This window comes from Sturnira hondurensis, unplaced genomic scaffold (assembly GCF_014824575.4).
Source record: "Sturnira hondurensis isolate 20B ecotype Veracruz unplaced genomic scaffold, ASM1482457v3 Scaffold0009723, whole genome shotgun sequence".
Taxonomy (NCBI): domain Eukaryota; kingdom Metazoa; phylum Chordata; class Mammalia; order Chiroptera; family Phyllostomidae; genus Sturnira; species Sturnira hondurensis.
In genome coordinates this window covers 498,921-523,814 of record NW_028082354.1, presented here as the reverse complement: position 1 = coordinate 523,814, position 24,894 = coordinate 498,921, and the positions used below count along the sequence as shown (strand labels likewise).

The 24,894-nt window shown below is 40.1% G+C and overlaps 1 protein-coding gene and 1 pseudogene across 3 annotated transcripts in view; both read right to left on the bottom strand.

Moving 5' to 3' along the window:
- CCNB3 (cyclin B3) overlaps positions 1-24,894 on the bottom strand; it is a 73,516-nt gene that overhangs the window by 9,979 nt on the left and 38,643 nt on the right. The gene's annotated exons all lie outside the window — the stretch shown is intronic.
- On the bottom strand, positions 23,239-24,508 carry LOC118994907 (mitochondrial cardiolipin hydrolase-like; annotated as a pseudogene).

Genomic DNA, 24,894 nt, shown 5'->3' with positions numbered 1-24,894 from the left:
AAAGTTCTAATTAAGAATCCTTTTTCTAGCTTCTAGAAGATTCTTGCATTCCTTGGTTTGTGGGGTCCCTTCTGTCTTCAAAGACAACAATGGCCAGCCAAGTCTTCTTCACACTACATCACTTTCTAACTCCCTATTCTACATTTGAGGACTCCTGTGATTACTTTGGGCCCACTTGCATAATCCAAGGTAATAACCTTGTCTTTTTTAAAGTATATTTTATTGATGTTATTACAGTTGTCCCAAGTTCTTCCCCTTTGCCCCTCTCTGCCTCATACCCCTCTTCCTTCCAGCAATCCTCACCCTTAGTTCATGTCCATGAGTTGTACATGTAAGTTCTTTGGCTTCTCCATTTCCTATACTATTCTTAACATCCCCCTGTTTATTTTGTACCTACCAATTAGACTTTTTAAATCCTGCACAGTTTCCCTCATTTTACCCCTTCCCAGCTGATTACCCTCCAAATGGTCTCCATATCTATGATTCTGGTCCTGTGCTGGTTGTTTGTTTAGTTTTGTTTTATATTATAGATTCGATAGTTGATAGATATGTGTGCATTGCCATTTTATTAATAGTTTTAGTCTTCTTCTTTTTCTTAGATAAGTCCCTTTACTATTTCATGCAATAATGGCTTGGTGATGATGAACTCCATTAGCTTTACCTTGCCTGGGCAGCACTTTATCTACCCTTCCATTCTAAATGATTACTCTATCCTGATTTGCTGGATAGAGTCATCTTGGTTGTAGGTCCTTGCTTTCCATCAATTTGAATACTTCTTGCCTGCAAAGTTTCTTTTGAGAAAGCAGCCAATAGTCTTATAGGAACTTCTTTGTAGGTAACTATCTGCTTTTCTCTTTTTGCTTTTAAGATTCTCTCTTTATCCTTAACCTTTGGCATTTTCATTATGATTCATTTTGGTGTGGTCCTCTTTTGGTCAAACATGTTTGGGACACTCTGTGCTTCCTGGACTTGTATGTCTATTTCCTTTCCAAAATTAGGGGAGTTTTCTTTCATTATTTTTTTCAAATAAGTTTTCAAGTTCTTGCTCTTCCTCTTCTTCTGGCATCCCTATGATTCAGATTCTGGCACGTTTGGAGATGTTCCAGAGTCTTCTTATACTATCCTCATTTTTTTCAGTTCTTATTTATTCTTTCTGCTCTGGCTGAATGTTTATTTCTTCCTTATATTCCAAATTGTTGATCTAAATCTCCGCTTCCTTCCCTTCACTTGTTCGTTCCCTGTAGATTTCTCTTTATTTCACTTAGTGTAAACTTCACTTCTTCCTTTATATTGTTGCTGTACTCAATGAATTCTTTGAGCATCTTGATCACCAGTGTTTTAACTCTGCATCTGATAAGATGGCCATCTCTGTTTCATTTAGTTATTTTTCTGGGGTTTTGTTCTGTTCTTTCACTTGGGCCGTATTTCTTTGTCTCTTCAATTTGGCAGCCTCCCTGTGTTTGTTTCTATATGTTAGATAGAGTCTAGATCTAAAAGTCTAGATTATTTTAACTAACAATAGAAGAAATAAACTAAAAGTATATGAATAATCACCTTTTACTCAAGGGACAATTAATAAATCAGATTAAGCTAAGGGGTCGGTTAACTAAATAATGACTGTATCTATATAGTAGAATCTTACACAACAGTATAAAAGAATGAGGTAGATCTATATTTAAAAGGAAAGATTACTAAGACTTATTCTTAAGAGAAAAGAGCAAGTGGCAGAGCAATGTGTACAGTATGACCAGCATATAAGAAAAATATCATAAAACCTACACTCAAAGTCAACAATCACTGCAAAAAGCTATATTTTATATGTGCATATATGTATGTATGTGTAGGCCTTTATGTATTACTCATATAATTTAAGATTTTTAAAGAAAGGATAGTTAAATATTAATAAAAGTAATAATACACACAAAAATATATCTAAAAGGATACACTCTAAACTACAGTTGCTACTTCTGAGGAATAAGAATAGAGGAAAAGGGTTGTTGATTTCAAGCAAACACACATACATACACAAATATACATGAATACACACACATACTATAACATCTATTCACTTGTAGTTTTAAAAAGTGTATGGGGCAGAGGGGTTAAGGTGAAATGAAGGGGGTGAAGAATTGCCATGAGAATTAACTAAACAACAATAATTATGGGAGGTTCCCACATTGCTCTCAGACTTTGATAAGTTAAGCAGAAAAATAAATTAGCATATAAATTATATAAGAATTATTAAACTAAAATTAATTGACATAATGATCTTTGGACCTAAAGAGAATACATATTTTCTTCAAACATCAGTGAATCATTTATAAAAACCCATTATGTCTGAAGACATGAACAAAACCTCATCAACTTAAAAAGAGTAAAAATCATCATTCAGGTCACATTCTCAATACACAATACAATAAATCTAAAAATTAGTAATAAAGGGAAAAAACCAAATAACCAATGAAAAGCAAAGCACTTGAAAAAATGATAAGCACTATTCTTTTCTTAAATTTTATTTTATTTTTCAGAGAGAGGGGAAGGAAGGGAGAAAGAAAAGGAAAGAAACATCAATATGTGGTTGCCTCTCATGCACCAACCAGGGACCCAGCCTGCAACACAGGCATGTGCCCTGACTGGGGACTGAACCAGCAATCCTCTGGTTCTCATACTGGTGCTCAATCCACTGAGCCACACCAGCCAGGGAAGCACTATTCTTTTTTTTTTTAAAAGAAAACAGGAGAAATAGGAAGATGGCGGCGGAGTAGGACAAAGGATTTCACTTCTCTCCACGAGCCGGAGAAGGACCTGGCTGATCTGCGGAAGAACACAGCAGATGCTAAACTGGGACTCAGCATATAAGAAAGCAGGACTCCAGAGACTGTAGCGGATACTGAATGACCAGAAGTTGAGGAGAGGAGACGACCACAAATCAACAAGGTACGAGGGAGCAGCACAGAGGCGGTGGCGGGGCCCCCTGCCAGGCCAAGCCAGGGCCTGCGCGGCCGCCTGGGTCTCTGAGAGCCGAGGGTGGGCAACACCGTCTCTGGGAGAGAACTGGTCACCGGCACCACCCCTGTCCGGCAGGGCGCAGATTGGAAAACACCATAAGAGATCAGTCTTCCAGTAGTGGCAGAGAGAGGAGTGAGCATTCGGAAGCAAGCTCCGATAACTCGTGGAGTCAGGTTGCTGGCTTGGGAGAACTGAGAGTTGCCAGAGCACTCCCTGCTTCAAGGGGCCCGTGCCTGCCTGCGAGCAGTCCCGGGGAATCTCGGACTGCTGTCAGGGCCTCCAGAAGTGGGTCAGTTTCGAGCTCCATCCCTACTCAGCCGGCACAGATCAGCTCCATCCCTGCTCGCCGGTGGCGAGGCTGTGCAGACCGTCTGAATCCTTGCTCAGCTGGCGCGGACTGGGAGACACTGTGAGTCAAGCATTGATCTTCAGCTGGACCAGCTGCAAGTCGCTCACGCCTCCCCGGTTCCCGAGTGGCCTGTGCCATCGCCGACGGGCTCATACAGCCGCGCGCGTCCCCCGGGCACCGGGTTTCCTGGACCTTGGGTGGCGCGCACCTCCCCGGCACCTGGGCGACCCGCGACATCGCTGGCTCGGGCTCCTACAGCCGGCGCGCCTCGGTTTCCTGGACCTTGGGTAGCGCGCACCTCCGCGGTCCCGAGGGGCCTCGGGGAACTGCCAGTCGCCCGTGCTTTTCCGGTGGGGCGGGGTCTGCGCCGACCCTCGGCTTGGGGAATTGAGAGTCGCCCAGGTGATCCCTGTGGCACAGGACCTGCACTGGCTGGCGAATAAATTCGGGGAGTCTCTGGCTGCTGGCTGGGCCCCTGGAAGAGAGCCAGTCACCAGCTTCACCCCTACTCAGTCGGCGCAGACAGGGAAACACAGGGAGTCGGGCTGTTGCTGTTGGGTTTGGGAGAATTGTGAGTTGCCCTGTGTATTCAGCCACAACACAGGGAAAGGTCCACACCCAAGCCTACGAGAACAAGAAAGCCAGGCTGGGAGCGTGCACCCTCATGTCAGACCAGGGCTGGGAAGCCTGGGAGAAAATCTGCTCTCAGTAGGGTGCGGGTGAGAGGCGCCAGTCTGGATCTTGGGGGGTACTGGCAAGACGAGTTGAGTGTACCAAGGCGCGAGAAGAGCCACAATAACAGCCCCTCAGGCTGCTGCAGTTAGTGAGACCAAACGGGTTGACTCGCTGGACACCAACCGGAGGAGTAGAGAGAGCAGAGAAGACCAAGATACCTACAGGAGACTGCACCACTGAATTCCACAGGTATCCTACCACAGGAGTTCACGCCATAAACTCAGGGTACCAGAACAGATCAATCTAAGAAGCTGAGGCCAACGAGAAGAGCAGCACAAACAATGGGGAGACAAAGAAACAATCCCCAAATGAAAGAAAAGGAGGAAGCCACAGAAAGAATGTTAGATGAAATAGAGGCCAGTCAACTATCAGATGTGGAATTCAAAGCACTGGTTATCAGGAAATTCAAAGAGCTTACAACGAACTACCAGAAACTACAGGGGAGCTACAATGAACTCTCCACAAATTATACCAGCATGAAAAAGGAAATAGAAGCCATCAGCAAAGGCCAAGAGGAAATGAAAAATACAATTTCTGAATTGAAGAACACAGTAGAAGGTATGAAGAGTAGGATTGATGAGGCGGAGGACCGCATAAGCGAGCTCGAAGACAAGGTGGAAAGAATCTCCCAGACAGACGAGGTAATGGAAAAGAGAATCAGAAAAAATGAGGAGAGTCTAAGAGAAATACAAGACAATATGAAACGTAATAATATCCGAATAATAGGAATACCAGAAGGGGAAGAAGAAGAACAAGGGATAGAAAACCTACTTGAAAGAGTAATAACAGAAAATTTTCCTAAGATGAGGGGAGAGAAAGTCACACGAATCCAGGAATCGCAGAGAGTCCCAGGCAGGTGGAACCCAAAGAGGCCTACTGCAAGACACATCATCATTAAAATGGCAAAACTCCAGGACAAAGAGAGAATCCTAAAGGCAGCAAGGGAGAAAAAGGAAGTAACATACAAGGGGGTCCCAATAAGGTTGGCTAATGACTTCTCAACGGAAACATTCCAAGCAAGAAAAGAATGGCAGGAAATATTCCAAGTAATGAGAAACAGAGGCCTACAACCGAGACTGCTTTATCCAGCAAGGCTCTCAATCAAGATAGAAGGCCAAATAAAGAGCTTCCAAGACAAAAGAAGTCTAAAAGAATACGCCTCCACAAAACCTGCTCTACAAGAATTACTAAAAGGGCTGCTTTAAGGAAAGGAAGGAAAAGAGAGAGACAGAGAGGAACACAGGTACATAAATGGCAATGAATAAGTACCTTTCGATAATAACTTTAAACGTAAATGGATTAAATGCACCAATTAAGAGACATAGAATAGCTGAATGGATAAGAAAGCATGACCCACACATATGCTGCCTACAAGAGACTCACCTGAGGACAAAAGACCACCACAGACTGAAAGTGAAAGGATGGAAACAAATTTTCCAAGCAAATGGACATGAAAAAAAAGCCGGGGTAGCAATCCTCATATCAGACAAAATAGACTTCAAAAAAAAGGCTATAAAGAGAGACCCAGAAGGTCACTTCATAATACTCAAGGGAAGAATCCACCAAGAAGACATTAACATCATAAATATATATGCACCCAACACAGGAGCACCCAAATATATAAAGAAAATCCTAGAGGACCTCAAGAAAGATATTGACAGCAACACAATTATAGTAGGGGATTTTAACACCCCACTGTCAAAAATGGACAGATCTTCCAAACAAAATATCAACAAAGATATAGCAGCATTAAACGACACTCTAGAAGAAATGGACCTAATTGATATATATAGAGCCATCCATCCCAAAGAAACTAAATACACTTTCTTTTCAAACGCACATGGAACATTTTCAAAGATAGATCACATGATAGGACACAAAACCAGTCTCAACAACTTCAGGAAAATAGAAATCATACCAAGCATCTTCTCTGATCACAAGGGACTGAAATTGGAAACCAACCCCACAGGAAAAAACCCAAAACACCCAAAATCATGGAGACTGAATGGTAGGCTATTGAACAATGAATGGGTCAAGATTGAAATTAGGGAGGAAATCAAAAAACTCCTTGAAACAAATGAAAATGAACTCACCACAACCCAAAATTTATGGGACACAGTGAAGGCAGTCCTGAGAGGGAAGTTCATAGCGATACAGGCTCACCTAAAGAGGATAGAAACATTTCAAACAAACAACCTAACCCAACGCCTGCAAGAACTCGAGGAACAACAACAAAGACAGCCCAGAGCAAGTAGAAGGAAGGAAATAACCAAGATCAAAGCAGAATTAAATGACATAGAGACTAAAAGCACAATTCTAAAGATCAATGAATCCAGGAGTTGGTTTTTTGAAAAGATAAACAAAATAGACAAACCTTTAAGTAGGCTCATTAAGAAAAGAAGAGAGAGGACACAAATAAACACAATCAGAAATGAAAGAGGAGAGATTACAACTGATACCACAGAAATAGAAAGGATTGTAAGAAATTACTATGCGGAACTGTATGCCAAGAAATTTGAAAACCTGGGTGAAATGGACAAATTTCTAGAAAAATATAATCTTCCAAAACTCAATGAAAAAGAAGCAGAAAACCTGAACAGGCCAATAACAGCAAATGAAATTGAAGAAGTAATCAAAAAACTCCCATCACACAAAAGCCCTGGGCCAGATGGTTTCACAGGAGAATTCTACAAAGCTTTTAAGGAAGAGCTAACCCCTATTCTTCACAGACTATTCCAAAAAATCCAAAAGGAGGGAAAACTCCCCAACTCTTTCTATGAAGCCAGCATCACCCTAATCCCAAAGCCAGATAGAGACACAACAAAGAAAGAAAATTACAGACCAATATCACTGATGAACATAGATGCTAAAATCCTCAACAAAATATTGGCAAATCGCATCCAACAATATATCAAAAAGATCATACACCACGACCAAGTGGGATTCATCCCGGGGATGCAAGGATGGTTCAATATACGCAAATCAATAAATGTAATACACCAAATAAACAAAAGCAAAGACAAAAACCACATGGTCATATCAATAGATGCGGAAAAAGCTTTTGATAAGGTACAACACCCATTTATGATAAAGGTACTCAGCAAGGTGGGAATAGAGGGAACATTCCTCAATATAATAAAGGCCATATATGAAAGACCTACAGCCAACATCATACTCAATGGGCAAAAACTAAAAGCTTTTCCACTAAGATCAGGTACAAGACAAGGTTGCCCACTTTCACCACTTCTATTCAATATAGTATTAGAAGTTCTAGCTGCAGCGATCAGACAAGAAAAGGAAATAAAAGGCATCCAAATCGGAAAGGAGGAAACAAAACTGGCATTGTTTGCAGATGACATGATAGTGTACATGGAAAACCCTATAGCCTCTACCAAAAAACTGCTGGAACTAATAAATGAATTTGGCATAACAGCGGGATACAAAGTTAATATCCAGAAATCAAAGGCATTTTTGTATACCAACAATGAAGCAGCAGAAGCAGAAATCAGGAAAAAAATCCCATTCGATATAGCAAAAAGAAAAATAAAATATCTGGGAATAAACCTAACCAAGGAGGTAAAAGACCTGTATGCAGAAAACTACACAACACTGAAGAAAGAAATCAAGGAAGACACAAATAAATGGAAACATATACCGTGTTCATGGATTGGAAGAATTAACATCATCAAAATGTCCATACTACCCAAAGCAATTTACAGATTCAATGCAATACCTATTAAAGTACCAATGGCGTATTTCACAGACATAGAACAAACACTTCAAAAATTTATATGGAACCAGAAAAGACCCCGAATAGCTGCTGCAATTTTGAGAAAGAAGAACAAAGTAGGAGGGATCACAATACCTGATATCAAACTGTATTACAAGGCCACTGTAATCAAAACAGCCTGGTACTGGCACAAAAACAGGCACATAGACCAATGGAATAGAACAGAGAGCCCAGAAATAAACCCAACTCTCTACAGTCAATTAATATTCGACAAAGGGGGCAATAACATAAAATGGAGTAAAGACAGCCTTTTCAACAAATGGTGTTGGGAGAACTGGACAGCTACATGCAAAAAAATGAAACTTGAGCACCAACTTACACCATACACCAAAATAAATTCAAGGTGGATAAAAGACTTAAATATAAGCCGTGAAACCATTAAAACCCTAGAGGAGAGCCTTGGCAAGAAAATCTCAGATATTCCACGCAGCAATATTTTTACTGATACGTCCCCTAGAGCAAGGAACATAAAGGAAAGAATAAACAAATGGGATCTCATCAAAATTAAAAGCTTCTGCATGGCTAAGGAAAACAGTATCAAGATACAAAGAGAAGCAACAGCTTGGGAAAACATATTTGCCAATGATACCTCAGATAAGGGTTTAATCTCCAAAATATACAAAGAACTCATTCGGCTCCACTCAAAGAAGACAAGCAACCCAATCAAAAAATGGGCAGAGGACTTGAACAGACATTTCTCCAAGGAGGACATACAGAGAATCCAGAGACACATGAAAAGATGCTCGATATCACTAGCTATCAGAGAGATGCAAATTAAAACCGCAATGAGATACCACTTAACACCAGTCAGATTGGCTATCATAAACAAAGAAACAAACAACAAGTGCTGGAGAGGTTGTGGGGAAAAGGGGACTCTAGTTCACTGTTGGTGGGATTGCAGACTGGTACAACCACTATGGAAAACAGTATGGAATTTTCTAAGAAAACTAAAAATGAACGTACCTTTTGACCCAGCAATTCCACTCTTGGGAGTATATCCTAAGAACCCTGAAACACCAATCCAAAAGAACCTATGCACCCCGATGTTCATAGCAGCACAATTTACGATAGCCAAGAGTTGGAAGCAGCCTAGATGCCCATCGGTAAATGACTGGATCAAAAAACTATGGTACATTTACACAATGGAATTCTATGCTGCAGAAAGGAAGAAGGAACTACTACCCTTTGCAACATCATGGATGGAACTGGAAAGCATTATGCTGAGCGAAATAAGCCAGGCGGTGAAAGACAAATATCATATGATCTCACCATTAACAGGAATCTAAACAAACCAAACAAGCAAGCAAAATACAACCAATGACACTCAAATATGGAACAGGCTGTCAGGGCCCAGAGGGGAGAGGGGAGAGAATCATAGGGGAAAAGGGAATGGACTCACATGAACAAGTATAAAAGACACATGGACAATAACTAAGGGTGGGAGGTGGAAAGGGGAGGGAGGCAGGGAGCATGGGGTGGGGGGCGGGCAGGGTTGGGATTATAAGACAGAAACCTGTACTTGAGCAAGAATTAAATAAAAATTATATTAAAAAAATAAAAAAATAAAAAAAAAAGAAAACAAAACCTGGGTCAAAAAGGAAGTAAAAACTGTAATTGCAATTGGTTGTGAAAACACGAAGATAACTACAACAATCTCTTTCAAAACTAATGGGATGTAGTCAGAACTGGTTACTTAGAAGAAAATGTAGAGCTTTGGAGCTTTTATTATGAAGTCAGAAATAATTAAAATAGACTACCAATTCATTTCAAGAATCTAGAGAAAAACAACAAAATAAGTCTAACTAAAAAATAAAGATGAAAGCAGATGTTAATGGCATTTTTAAAAGAAACACTTATACATTTATCCATGAGCTGGTTCTTTGACCACAAGACTGAACAAATATTTTGTGAGGAAAAAAGTATGTAAATGCAACATTTTGAATGAGAAAAATAATTATAAAGGATAATAAAATAATACCCTACACAATCTATAATAATAACTAAAAATATCCATGAAATTATTTTTATGAAAACATAAACTACAAAAATGACTCAACAAGAAGACTAAAACCTTAGTACATCAATGACCATCAACATTATTAGGAAAAGTTATTAAAGAAAGATATACATAAATAGCATCATGTATCAATGGGTGCATGAGGAAATTCTTCAAGGAAAATAAAATTCCTGTGTTTCCCTGGCTGGTGTAGCTCAGTGGATTGAGCACCAGCCTGCGAACCAAAGAATCATGGGTTCAATTCCCAGTCAGGGCTAGGGTTGCAGGCCAGGTCCCCAGTTGGGGATGCATGAGAGGCAACCGCACATTAATGTTTCTCTCCCTCTTGCCTTCCCTTCTACTCCCTATAAAAATAAGTAAAAATTTTAACAAATAAATAAAATTAAAATCCTGCCTTAAACTTAGTACTGTAGAAAAACAAACTTCCTGATTTTGTTAATAAGCTAGAGTAGTCCTGGTACCAAACTTCACAAAAACAGCACTCTCTGCCCTGGCTGGTGTGGCTTAGTGGATTGAGTGCCAGCCTGCAAACCAAAGGGTCACCAGTTTGATTCCCAGTCAGGACACATGACTGGGTTGCAGGATGGGTCTCCAGTGAGGGTTGTGCAAGAGGCAACCACACATGGATATTTCTCTCCCTCTCTTTCTCCCTCCCTTCCCTTGTTTCTAAAAATAAACGAATAAAATCTTTTTAAAAAACATCACCCTCCATCACATTTGTATAAGAATTACATTTGTGAATATAGAAGCAAAAATTCTAAATAAAAGTATAAGCACATCAAAACCAAGAGTAAATTAAATGAACCATGACTAAGTTCAGAAAAGTAGGAGAATACAAAATAAATTTTAAAAATCAACTGCTTTCCCAATATACTGGCAATAAATGTAAAAATTAAAGGAAAAAAGTTAACACTAATAACATTAAAAAACTTCCCCAATATCCAAGAAGTACCTTTTTAAGTAAATGAGTCACTATGAAGAGAATCTTTTAAAACTTAAAATTGTAAAAGAAGACATTGTAACTAAACAAACATAACCTAAATGGCTTAGAAAGTTAAATATTACAAAATCTGGGGATTTTCCTTGAATTAATCTCAATGGGCTCTTTTTTGAAGAGTTGACCAAATTATTCTATAGCACACCTAGAACAATTTAATGTGCAAGAACCATGAATATTTTATAAAAGATGAGTAAAGAGGCAATAAATATATTTCAGAGCTATAATAATAAAAACAGCATACTATTGATGTTAGAATAGACAAATATACCCTTCAAACATAATTGAAAAGACCATAAACAGGAAACTGGAAGATGGCGGCAGAGTAGGATGGAGAGGATTCTGCTTCCCCCCACACATGGGACAAAGACCTGGTCAATCTATGGAGGAACACAGCAAATAGCCAACAGTATTCCAGCATATAAGAAAATAGGAGACCAAAATTGTAGCAGACACTGAAAAGACCAGATGGTGAGGAGACGGCTGCAGAACAATAAGGTCCGAGGGACCAGCGCAGCAGCCCCCGCCTGATGTGGGTCTGCCGCAGACTCTTCGGTAGCCGAGGGCCAGCAGCAGGGTCCTTGGGATAGAGCTGTGCCATCAGCTCCCTCCCTCCCCAGCTGATGCAGGGCTGAGCTGTGTGGCAGGATTGAGTAGGAGAAATTTCTTGAAAAGTAAAGTACTTGGGGGACCCTCCTGTGACAGCTGCTCAGCCTGCTCCCCACCAAGCCTGGCAGCAATCACAAGGTTGGACAGAAGGCCTAGTGGTCCCCCTAGCAGTGGGAAAGGTTTGTGCCCAAGCCTGTAGGAACAGGGAAGCCTGGCAGGGCACACCAACCCATGGTGATGACTTCTGGGAAAAGAGTGCTCTCAAGAGGACCTGGATTCCCTGGATGGGGCGCTGGGGAGAGGTGCTGGACTGGATCCTGGGAGAGTGCTCACAAGACTGGCTGAGTACCTGAGAAAGGTAGAAAGGACACACCAATCACCCTTCAGCCTGCTGAAGTCAGTGAGACCAGAAAAACCAGTTTGGCCAGCTGGAAACCAACAAGAGGTGTTTTTTGTTTTGTTTTTTAAAGTAATCTTTTATTTTTTTCTTTCTTATTACTTTATCTTCCAATACCTTTTCCTCTCTTTCCTTCTTTCTTGTTCTATTCCTTCTTCCTTTCTTTCCAAACATATCGCTTTTTCCTCCCTTCTCCTACCATTTTTTTTTTACCCACAAGTAAGACAAAAAACTTGAAACTGCTAAAAGACCAGAGTTGGACCGAAAGAGGAGGCATCCCAACAGTAAAGATAGAGAGACAAATTTCACTTTGCAATAGCAAAGAAACTACAAGTTACAGCATATTTGTATTGTTTTGTTCACTGTTCTTACATCTTTTATTTTAATAGTATCTTTGTATTCCTCCTCTTTCTGCATAGTCTTCTTTGCCTTGGCTGGTTATACTGTACCATTTGACAGGTTCCCCTGTCCTCTCATTCATAGTACATTGCTAATTTACCATCCCTCACTTCACCTGTGATCCATTAGCACACTATTGAAGGCCCCATACTTCCTATTCTTGGTATCTCATGGAGTCTGTCATATGATTGTTGCTCTAATATTATTGTAAATAATACCTGTTTCATACTATTGTAAATACTACACAACACCCCTCCCAGATGTTAGCCCATGTCATTGATTTCTGAACTATATTACTGTAGTGGTTAACTCTATTTTCTCACACACTACACCTATTTACTATACTTTATTCTCACCTTACCTCAGAATCTGACCTCCCACAACCTCGCTGCTTTCTAGATCCAACTCACAAACCTTCCCTTCCCAACAAGAACCTTATCTGCATTCCATCCTTTCTAAAAAGTGGCTACTTGAGTTGAAGATTATGGTTATCATTCTACATAGCCAAAGGATCTCCTACTTCTTCACTACTGGCTACTACTGTAAATATCGTAAAATACTCTCCTGCTGTCATAAACCACTTTGCCTTCCCCTCCAACTAATCACAAAAAAAAAGGAAACCACACAAACCTCTATCCAAGACCTATCTGGAAATACTACTAAACAGTAAAGAAACTACCCACTGCAAACAACTGAACAAGAGCAAAAGAGAATCCACAAAACTTTGTACAATCAGAAGAACTAGCCTCAACACAACCTGCCCTCACCAGAACAACAAATTAAAACAGGTGGTGGACAGAGGGACTATCAGTTAACCAGCTGGTGGGAAGGACCCACAAAAAGAAAGACCCCAAAACAACAAAAACCCAAAGACAAACAGAGCCAACATAAAGGACAGCCCAAGACCAGTGAGCTGGGGAGATCAAGGAGACTGTGAATTTCACAGGTATTACACCACAGAAGTTCATGCCATAAACACAGAGAGCCAGAACAAATCAATTTAAGAAGTGGAGGCTAGCAAGAAGAGTCTCACGAACAATGGGAAGACAAAGAAACAATCCCCAAATGAAAGGAAAGGAGGAAGCCCAAGAAAGAATGCTAGATGAAACAGAGGCAACTCAGCTATCAGATATTGAATTCAAAGCACTGGTTTTCAGGAATTTCAAAGAGCTCACAATGACCTACCAGAAATTACATGGGAATTACAATGAACTCACTGCAAACTATATCAACATGAAAAAGAAAATACAAACTATCAGCAAGGGCCAAGAGAAAATGAAGAATACAATTTCCGAACTGAAGAACACAGTGGAAAAAATCAAAGGAGGATCGATGAAGCAGAAGATTGGATCAGCTAGTTGGAGGATGAAGTAGAAAAAAATGCACAGAAAGGCCAAGAAAAAGAAAAAAGGCTAAGAAAGAATGAAGATGGATTAAGAGAAATGCAAGAAAATATGAAACACAATAATATATGAATAATAGGGATACCAGAAGGAGAAGAAGAAAATGGATAGAAAACCTATTTCATAAACCAATGATGGAAAACTTCCATAATTTGATGAGAGAAAAAGTCACACAAATCTAGGAAACACAGAGAGCCCCAATCAAGAGGAACCCAAAGAGGCCCACTTCAAAACTTATCATCATTAAAATGGCAAAATTCCAAGACAAAGACAGAATCTTAAAGACATCAAGGGAAAAAAAAAGAAAGTAATACACAAGGGAGCCCCAGTAAGGTTAGCTGCTGACTTCTCAATGGAAACACCCCAAGCAAGACAAAAATGTCAAGAAATATTCAAAGTAATGAGAATCAGAGGTCTGTAACCAAGGCTAATTTACCCAGCAAGGCTCTAAATCAAGATAGAAGGCCAAATAAAGAAAGTCCACAACAAAAAAGTCTAAAAGAATACACCTCCACCAAACCAGCTCTGCAAGAAATGCTAACAGGCCTGCTCTAAGGAAAGGAAGTAAAAGAGAGAGTAAAAGAAAACCACAGGTACAAAGAAGGCAATGAATAACTACCGATCAATAATAATCGTAAATGTAAATGAATTAAATGCTCCAATCAAAAGACACAGATTAGCTGAATGGATAAGAAAGCATGACCCACACATATGCTGCCTACAGGAGACCTACCTCAGGACAAAAGACCATGACAGACTACAAGTGAAAGACCATCACAGACTAAAAGTACCTGGAAACAAATTTTCCAAGCAAATGGTCTAGAAAAAAAAAGTCGGGGTAGCAAGTCTAATATCAGACAAAATAGATTTCAAAAAAAGGGCCATAAAGAGAGACCCAGAAGGTCACTTCATAATACTCAAGGGAAGAATCCACCAAGAAGACATTAACATTGTAAATATATATGCACCCAACATAGGAGAAACCAAATATATAAGAAAAATCCTAGTGGACTTGAAAAAAGATATTGACAGCAACACAATTATTGCAGGGGACTTTAACACTCCACTGTCAAAAATGGACAGATCTTACAAACAAAATAACAACAAAGATATAGCTGCAATAAACAACACCCTAGATGAAATAGACTTGACTGATATATATAGAACCCTTCATCCCAAAGAAGCGAAATGCACATTCTTTTCAAATGCACATGGAACATTTTCAAAGATAGACCACATGATAGGACACAAAATGAGCCTCAACAAATTCAAGAAAATTGAAATCATACCAAGTATTTTCTCTGACCACAAGGGACTGAAATAGGAAACCAACCCCAAGGGAAAAGACCCAAAGCGCTCAAAATCATGGAGATTGAATAGCATGCTATTAAACAACAAATGGGTCAAGAATGAAATTAGGGAAGAAATCAAAAAGCTTCTGGAAACAAATGAAAATGACCTCACAACAACCCAAAACTTATGGGACACAGCGAAGGCAGTCCTGAGAGGGAAGTTCATAGCAATACAGGCCTACCTAAAAAAAGATAGAAACATTTGAAACAAACAACCTAACCAGACGCCTGCAAGAACTCAAGGAACAATGACAAAGACAGCCCAGAGCAAGTAGAAGAAAGGAAATAACCAAGATTAGAGCAGAATTAAATGACATGGAGACTAAAAGCATAATTCTAAGGATCAATGAATCTAGGAGCTGTTTTTTTTTAAAAGATAAACAAAATCCACAAGCCTTTAAGCAGGCTTATCAAGAAAAATAAGAGAGGGAACCAAATAAACACAATCGGAAATGAAGGAGGAGAAAAGACAATTGACACCACAAAAATACAAAGGATTGTAAGAAACTACTATGAAGAACTGTATGCCAAGAAATTTGAAAACCTAGGTGAAATGGACAAATTTCTAGAAAAATATAACCTTCCAAAACTCAATGAAGAAGAAGCAGAAAGCCTGCACAGACCAATAACAGCAGATGTACAATAACAGCAGATGTAATTGAAGTAGTAATCAACAAAAGCCCTGTACCAGATGGTTTAACAGGAGAATTCTACAAAACATTTAAGGAAGAGCTAACCCCTTTTCTTCACAGACTATTCCAAGAAATCCAAAATAATGAAGCCAGCATTGTCCTAATCCCAAATCCAGATGAAGACACAACAAAGAAAGAAAACTTCAGGCCAAAATCACTGATGAACATAGATGCTAAAATCCTCAACAAAATATTGGCAAACTGCATCTAACTATACATAAAAGATCATACACCACGACCACGGGGCATTCATCCCAGGGATGCGAGGGTCATCCAGTATTTGCAAATCAGTAAATGTAATACATCAAGTAAACAAAAACAAAGACAAAAAACACGTGATCATATCAATACATGCTGAAAAAGCTTTTGATAAGGCTCGACACCCATTTATGATAAAAGCACTCAGCAAAGTGGGAATAGAGGGAGCATTCCTCAATATAATGAATGCCATATATGAGAGACGTACAACCAACATCATACTAAATGGGCAAAAACTAAAAGCTTTTCCACTAAGATCAGGAACAAGACAAGGTTGTCCACTTTCACCACTTCTATTCAATATAGTATTGGAAGTTTTAGCCACAGCAATAAGACACAAAAAGGAAATAAAAGGCATCCAAATCGGAAAGGAGGAAACAAAACTGTCACTGTTTGCAGATGACATGATAGTGTACATGGAAAATCCTATAGCCTCTACCCAAACACTGCTCGAACTAATAAATGAATTTGGCAAAACAATGGGTTACAATGTCAATATGCAGAAATCAAAGGCATTTTTGTATACCAACAATGAATCAGCAGAAGCAGAAATCAAGACAAAAATTCCAATTCCATATAGCAAAAAGAAAAATAAAATACCTAGGAATAAACCTAACCAAGGAGGTAAGAGACCTGTATGCAGAAAACTACACAATACTGAAGAAATAAATCAAGAAAGACACAAACAAATGGAAACATATACCATGTCCACAGATCGGAAGAATTAACATCTTCAAAATGTCCATGCCACCCAAAGAAATTTACAGATTCATTGCAATACCTATTAAAGTACTAATGACATATTTCACAGACATAGAAGAAACTCTTCAAAAATTTATATGAATCATGAGCACGGGCCTGCGAACCACACGATCACGGTTCGATTCCCAGCCAGGGCACATGCCTGGGTTGCAGGCCAGTTCCCAGAGGGGGTCTCATGAGAGGCAACCATACATTGATACTTCTCTCCTTCCCTTCCCCTCTAAAAATAAATAAATAAAATCTTTAAAAAATTTATATGAATCATAAACAACCCCAAATAGCAGCTGCAATTTTGAGAAAGAAGAACAAACTAGAAGGGATCACAATACCTGATATCAAACTGTATTACAAGGCATTGTCCTCAAAACAGCCTAGTACTGGCATAAAAATAGGCATATAGACCAATGGAACAGAACAGAGAGCCCAGAAATAAACCCAAGTCTCTATGATCAATGAATATTCTAGAAAGGGGGCAACAACATAAAATGGATTAAGATAGCCTCTTCAACACATGGTGTTGGGAGAACTGGACAGCTATGTGCCAAAAATGAAACTCCAGCACCTACTTACATCATGCACCAAAATAAATTCAAGGTGGATAAAAGACTTAAATATAAGCCATGACACCATTAAAGTCCTAGAGGAGAACATTAGCAGGAAAATATCAGATATTTCATGCAGCAACAGCTTTACTGATATATCCCCTGGAGCAAGGGACATAAAGGAAAGAATAAACAAGTGGGATCTCATCAAAATAAAACGCTTCTGCATGACTAAAGAAAACAGTATTAAAATAAAAAGAGAACCAACTGTATGGGAAAACATATTTGCCAATGATACCTCAGACAAAGGTTTAATCTCCAAAATATACAAAGAACTCACACGACATCACTCTAAGAAGACAACTAACCCAATTAAAAAATGGGGAAAGGACTTGAACAGACACTTCTGCAAGGAGGACATACAGAGGATCCAGAGACACATGAAGAGATGCTCAATATCGCTTTCTATCAGAGAGATGCAAATTAAAACCACAATGAGATACCACTTCACAGTGGTCAGAATGGACAACACAAACAAAGCAACAAACAACAAGTGTTGGCGAGGTTGTGGAGAAAAGGGGACCTTAGTTCACTGTTGGTGGGACTGCAGACTGGTACAACCACTATGGAAAACAGTATGGAATTTTCTAAGAAAACTAAAAATGAACGTACCTTTTGACCCAGCAATTCCACTGCTAGGATTGTATCCTAAGAACCCTAAAACACCAATCCCAAAGAACCTATGCACCCCAATGTTCATAGCAGCACAATCTGCGATAGCCAAGAGTTGGAAGCAACCTAGGTGTCCATCAGTAAATGAATGAATCCAAAAACTATGGTACATTTACACAATGGAATTCTATGCAGCAGAATGAAAGAAGGAGCTCCTACCCTTTGCAACATCATGGATGGAACTGGAAAGCATTATGCTGAGTGAAATAAGCCTGGTGTTGAAGGACAAATACCATGTGATCTCACCTTTAACAGGAAGCTAATCAACAAAACAAGCAAGCAAGCAAAATATAACCAAAGACACTGAAATAGAGAATATGCAGACAGTGACAAGAGGAGAGCGGGGAGGAGAGCAGGGAGGGAATTTCAGTGGAAAAGGAGAAGCGTTTACAGGAACAAGTGTGGAGGACACAGGGAAAAGAACTAAGGAGGGTGGAAATGGGAGGGAGGTGGGGAGCACTGGTTGTGGTGAGTGGGCTGGGTTGGGAGTAAAAGGCAGAAAATTGTACTTGAACAATGAAATAAATTAGTTTTAAGAAGACCATAAACAAACCCATATATATGTGATTAAAAATGTCATTTCAAACCAGTAGATAATGAAAAACAATACTGATTTCAGAAAAACTAGAGAAACATTGGAGAAAGGTGTATCGATGATGATATCAAAATCAAAATAAATTCCAGACAAAGATTTAAATGTGAATATGAAGGTATAAATGTTCAAGAAGAGTAGTTACAACCATGATGGAGGCATAAATAGAGGCCCTTCACTTCCTTGCACAATGAAAATGATGATACAACCAATATAAAACCAATAAACAACCAGAAGTGCCAGAAAATTAAACTGCATGGAACTCTGTCTACCAAGAAATTAAAGAAACAGTCAACTAGAATAACCAGACCAGTAAGACCCACAGTGACGTGGCAGACCGCGTGGGTCAGGCTGTGAGAATGGGAAACTGAGACTCAGAGCTGACTGTGGACTACAGCAGTTGCTGTGGTGGGAGAAACTCCCAGTCTCACACAAGAGTTTGTTGGAAAGTAGGCTAGAGCTGAACCAGCGAGCTGAACTGTTCCCTCTCTGGCCCCTCCCTCACAGGCAGGGCCACAGTGCAGCAAGAAGGGCTGCCCTGCCCTGGTGAATACTTAAGGCCCCTCCCCCTTACAACTTAATAGGTGTGCTGAGACAAAGAAATATGGCCCAGATGAAAGAACAGAGAAAAACTTCAGAAAGAGAACTAAGGGATGAGGAGATAGCCAACCTATCTGATGGAGAGTTCAGAGCCCTGGTCATCAAAATGCTCACAGAACTGACTGAGCTTGGTCAAAAAATGAAAAAACAAATGAACAACACCCAAAATGAAATAAAGACAAAAATTCAGGGAACCAACAGTGACAGGAAGGAAACCAGGACTCAAGCCAATGATTTGGAACAAAAAGAAGAAACAAACATCTAACTGAAACAGAATAAAGAAACAAGAGTTCAAAAAAATTCAGAAACACGTTGGAACCTCTGGGACAACCTGAAACATTCCAATATCTGAGTTTTAGGGGAACCAGAAGGAAAATAACAGCAGCAAAAAATTGAAAACTTATTTGAACAAATAATGAAGGAAAACGTTCCCAATCTGCAAAGGAAATAGACTTGCAGGAAGTTCAGGAAGTCCAGAGAATCCTAAAAAGGTTGAACCCAAAGAGGAACACACCAAGGCACACCAGAATTATATTACCCAAGATTAAAGGTAAGGAGAGAATCTTAAAAGCAGCAAGAGGAAAGGAGAGAGTTACCTACTAAGCAGTGCCCATAAAACTATCAGCTGATTTCTCAAAAGAAACCTTGCAGACAAGAAGGAGCTGGAAAGAAGTATTCCAAGTCATGAAGGCAAGGACCTACATCCCACATTACTCTATTCAGCAAAGCTTTCATTTAGAACAGAAGGGCAGATAAAGTACTTCCCAGATAAGGTCAAGTTAAAGTAGTTCATCATCACCAAGCCCTTATTATGTAAAATGTTAAAGGCATTTATCTAAGAAAAAGAAGATCAAAAATATGAACAGGAAAATGACAACAAACTCACAACTGTTCACAAATGAACCTAAAACAAAAGAAAAACAGTGAAAACAAAAACTAAGCCAACATCTAGAACAGGAACAGAATCAGAGAAATGGACATCACATGGAGAGATTTCAGTGAGGAAGGGGAAGGGAGGAATCAGGGGGAAGGATAAGGGAAGAAGAAGCATAATTGATAGGCATAAAATAGGTGGGGGGAGACAAGAATGGTATAGGAAGCAGAGAACTCAAAGAACTTATATATAAAACCCATGTACATGAACTATGGGGGGAATGCTGGAGAGTTGGGGGACACAGGGCAGAGGGGGGATAAGGGGAAAGATTGGGAAAAGTATAATAGTATAATCAATAAAATATACTTAAAAAAGGAATAGTATGGGAAATGGAGAATCAAAGGTCTTACATATGTATGACCAATGGACATGAACTAAGGCAGGAGAATTCTAGTGGGATGGGGGTACAGAGTGGAGGAGAATTAAGGGAAGAAAAAATGGGACAACTATAATAGCATAATCAACAAAATGTATTTTAAAAAAGAAAAAGTGTTCAAGAAAATTTCAGAGAAAGCTTTATATGATTATGAATGAATACTTTTCTAAGCAAGGAAAAAAATTAAAGCCATAAATGAAAGAATTAATACACTTGACTAATTAAAATGCCAATGCCCCTGTACATCAACCCAAAATAACACATTAAAATTTTTCACTTACCAGATGGCAAAAATATAACATCCCATGTTGGTAAGGTTATGAGAAAATAATCACTTTCATTCAGTACTGGTAAAAGTACAAATAGGAATGACACTTCCAAGGGACAGTTGCCTATATGTACAAAAATTTTAAATGTACATTGTTTTGGTTTAATACTTCTATTCCTAGTAGCTTACTCCAAAAAACAAAGAATACAGTTATGAACAATGCAAATGTATGCATGTTCACTGAAGGGATATCTCTAAGAGGAAAATTTGGAAATAACCTAAATATCCAATATGGGTTTGAGTAAATGATGACAGTTGAAGAACAGAGTACTATACAGTCAATATAACTGATGCAAAAATATGCCAACTTAACTAGAATATGTTCACAATTACATGAACATTGTTACAGGAAAAAAAAGGCAAATCACAAAACACTATAAAGAGGACATAACAATCCCAAATGTGTACAAGGGGGGACCCAAAACAAATCAGAATTTATTTATAAAACTTGTGTATTTATTATTAGATGTTTCACCTTCAGCCACTAAGTACTCTCCATTTGATGCAATATCACTATTGAGACTTTTTTCCCACTGCTCAGTTTTTGAACTTATTCATTTTGATGCTTCTTAGTGCTGATTTTTTGTTTCACCTTTTCCACACCAGCAAAACATTTCCCTTTGAGGACTTTTTTCATCCAGGGAAATAAAAAAAAATGTCACTTGAGGTGAATTTGGAAAATACCAGAAGAGGTGAAGAGGAAGGGTGAGGCAAGGGGGGTCATGCCATTTTTGGTCAAAAACTGCTGAACACTCAATGCAGTGTGGTCAGGTGCACTCATAAATCACCCATCATGAAAACAGCAAACACACTGAAAGAGTCTTCAAAAAAATTCACTGAAGCCAAATGCAGCCTCTCACAACAATGCCAACTAGTACACTGATGCATATAGGCTCATAGAACACTCACCTAGCAGGGGAAGGCTGTACTACAAAAGGCCCGGCCACCAGAAGATAATTACAGGGTTTTTATTTTTTTGAGTCCAACCCTCATATTTGTAATAACAGATTTTCAAGATATACAATGCAAAATTGAAAAGAGAAATAGACAAATTCACACTTATATTTGAAAACATCAGCATTCCTCTTTTGTGAGAATTAGTACACAGAATATCAGCAAAGATAATGAAGACATTAAACACCATCAACCAACTGAATCCAACTGACATAGAACGCTCCACCCAACAGCAGTGGAATACACATTCTTCTTAAGTACACATGGAATATTTCCTAAGACACACCATATCTTAGGTAATAAACCTTTAAAAAAATGTTTTGCCATTCCAGAATAAGCACATTTATTCAGATGTGTGGGACGTGCAGAACCACATGCTTCATCACTCACGAGACAGCTACAGCCTCTCCCTTTTTCAGAACACACCCTGCTGGAGCAGACTCAGATTAAAATGAACAAAAAAAAAAGAGAAAGAAACATACTTAATGTAAAACCATTTCTTGTGATTTCTGAATACAAGAAGTAAGAAAAATTAACTTTGAGTTTACTTGCCCAACTCTGTAAGTCAAAGGTAACTTTTAAAAAAGGGAAAACATGCAACACTTAACAGCCTCTCCCAGTGGCTGTGTAACGGTGGTGGGAAGGAGACCCACATACCACTGGACAGACCTCAGGACAGGCTGCACAGTGCATACACAGAAACATGAGAAGATGGCAAACAATCATTCACATGTTATCTGAGCTACCTAAAGATCCACGATCTGCAAAAAATTTGGAGTATTTCACAAATGTATGTAAGGTACCTGCTCCTCTAATTACCTACAGATGTAAAATGCTGGGCTGATAATAAAAGTGGATCTGTAAGGTACCACAACAGGAAACTGTTTTCTCCTCTTTTGGTAATTCAAGGTTGATTACACTGACCAAAAGATGTGATTTAGCAAAGTCCACAGTAATTAAAGTGAAGGCCACTTCTAAACACACAACTATTAAATGTGAGAATATTAAAAATTAAAAGCATAACATACAGAAAAGCAGGTTCTGACCTTCCTGACAGATGATGTACCAAGCCACATGGAAAGAAAATAGAAGCTACCAAGCATGAACAATGTCTCATGTGCTTGTTTTAAAGCATAATCATGCCCAGAAGCCTGGATGAGAAAACGGCATGCCTGATGCAGTGGCAACTGCCACCACGAGGGGCCTGGAAGGTAGCTTCCCGCTCCCACCAGCCCAGCCCTGCTTTCTCCTCTGTCACCTGTTTTCCTTCCTAACCTCTCCTTTCCCTCTTCTGACTCAGGCCTGCCAATAAAGCCCCCACGGAGCTGATGAACAGCAGGGATGAAAAGACTGAGTCAACCACCTGGAATTGAGCCAATCCCAGGGTTCAGCTGCGCTGGGTAGAGACCAGACCGGTTCAGTTGGAGAAGAGGGGAGATTCTGGACATACCCAAAGGGCTGAGCTGATAGAGTCAGTCCCAGAAGGGGGAGATTCTCTAGAATCAGGAAAGGGGATCAGACGGTCTTCAACCCTGAAACAGGCCTCACCCCTTTTTTGTGTGGCTGCAGGAAAGAAGGCCTTCTGTTCTCAACTCAGGCACCAGGCAAGGTACCTTCAAGCGTACAAGCAGTTGTGACTGCATTTACTTTGAGTGGAAGGAAAAACCAAAGTTCAGTCTAGAACAACTGACCTGATGCTCAAGAAATTTCCTTTTCCTTTTTAACACTAAACCCTCTTTAGTTCACTCCAGTATTTTATAAAGGAGGATTTAGTCTGATCTTTTATACAATGTTGAGGTCTCTCTCGAACAGAATGAAGAATCTGCTGCTGTAGCTCGCAGCAGCTCAGGGCAGACACCAGCCAGTCGGGTCCTGTTCCTTGTAGGTCCGCTCTGGTTTTAACTGGTGGTAACAAAAGTTCTGGGACATGAAACACCTCTCCCCCCTCCAACTCAAGACAGAGGTGACAGTACAGCTTCAGTGACTTCTCTTCTTTTGTGGGAAAAAAGTATACTTTGTAGGGTTAAACATTTCCCAAATATGCTCAAATTCTTCCAGAAAAAGCTTCACATAGTCTTCATCCTCCATAATCAAAACATTTTCTCTATTGTTCTGAATGCTTGTGTGGTCCAGTTAAGGGAGCCAGTGATCAGCACCTTCTTGTCCACGATTGCAAACTTGTGGTACATGTAGCCCAGGTCCTGATCATGTAGCACCTGAATACCTGCCTTGCGAAGCAGGCCGATCTGCGAGGCTTTGAGTGGCATGTAGTCGCAGTCGGTGACAACACGGATGTGGACCTCACGCTGGTGCAGCAGCTGTACCCAACTGCGGGCTGGAGAAAGCGAAGAGGCAAAGCTCCAGGCTCACTCAGGCAGCCAGCAGGGCTCGCAGCAGGCGGCTCAAGGAGCTCTCACCATGGGGCAGGCCGCACCGGCAGCCATGGGGGGGGGGTGCCAACGGGCCCCAGGCCCCGCCAACCGCAGCAGGGCCTCAGTGCAGGTTACTTGCGATGGGAAGAAGAGAACTTCATGCTGTGGCCTCCGCCGCCGGGCCCACCACCAAGGAAGGGCTGAGGGCAGCGCCTCCAGGGCCAGCGGGAGGCCCACGGCCACCACCGCCACCACCTGCCAGCGTAACCGCCCCATGCCGCCACGGAGCGCCAAACGATCACAGGCCCCCCACTCCCAAGGACCACGGGCTGCCAACCACAGGCTGCCGCCCGCTGCCCCACTGCGCCTGCGTCCCCCTTCCACCACGTGCTTCCGCTGCCCCCGCCGCCTCCATCCCCCCCCACCCCACTCTAAAATTTTTAAAGAATTAAAATCACACATAAGTGGTTTATTTTACCACAATGGAATTAAACTAGACATCAGTAACAGAAAAATAATAGTGAAAATTCCAAACACTTGTAAATTAAACAACAAACTTCTAAACACTTAATGAATTAAAGAGGAAGTTTCCCCAAATTTATTACATACAGATAAAGCAGTGCTTACAGATAAATTGATAGCTTTAAATGCTTATATTATGAAAAAAGAAAGGTCTGAAATCAATAATCTGAGCT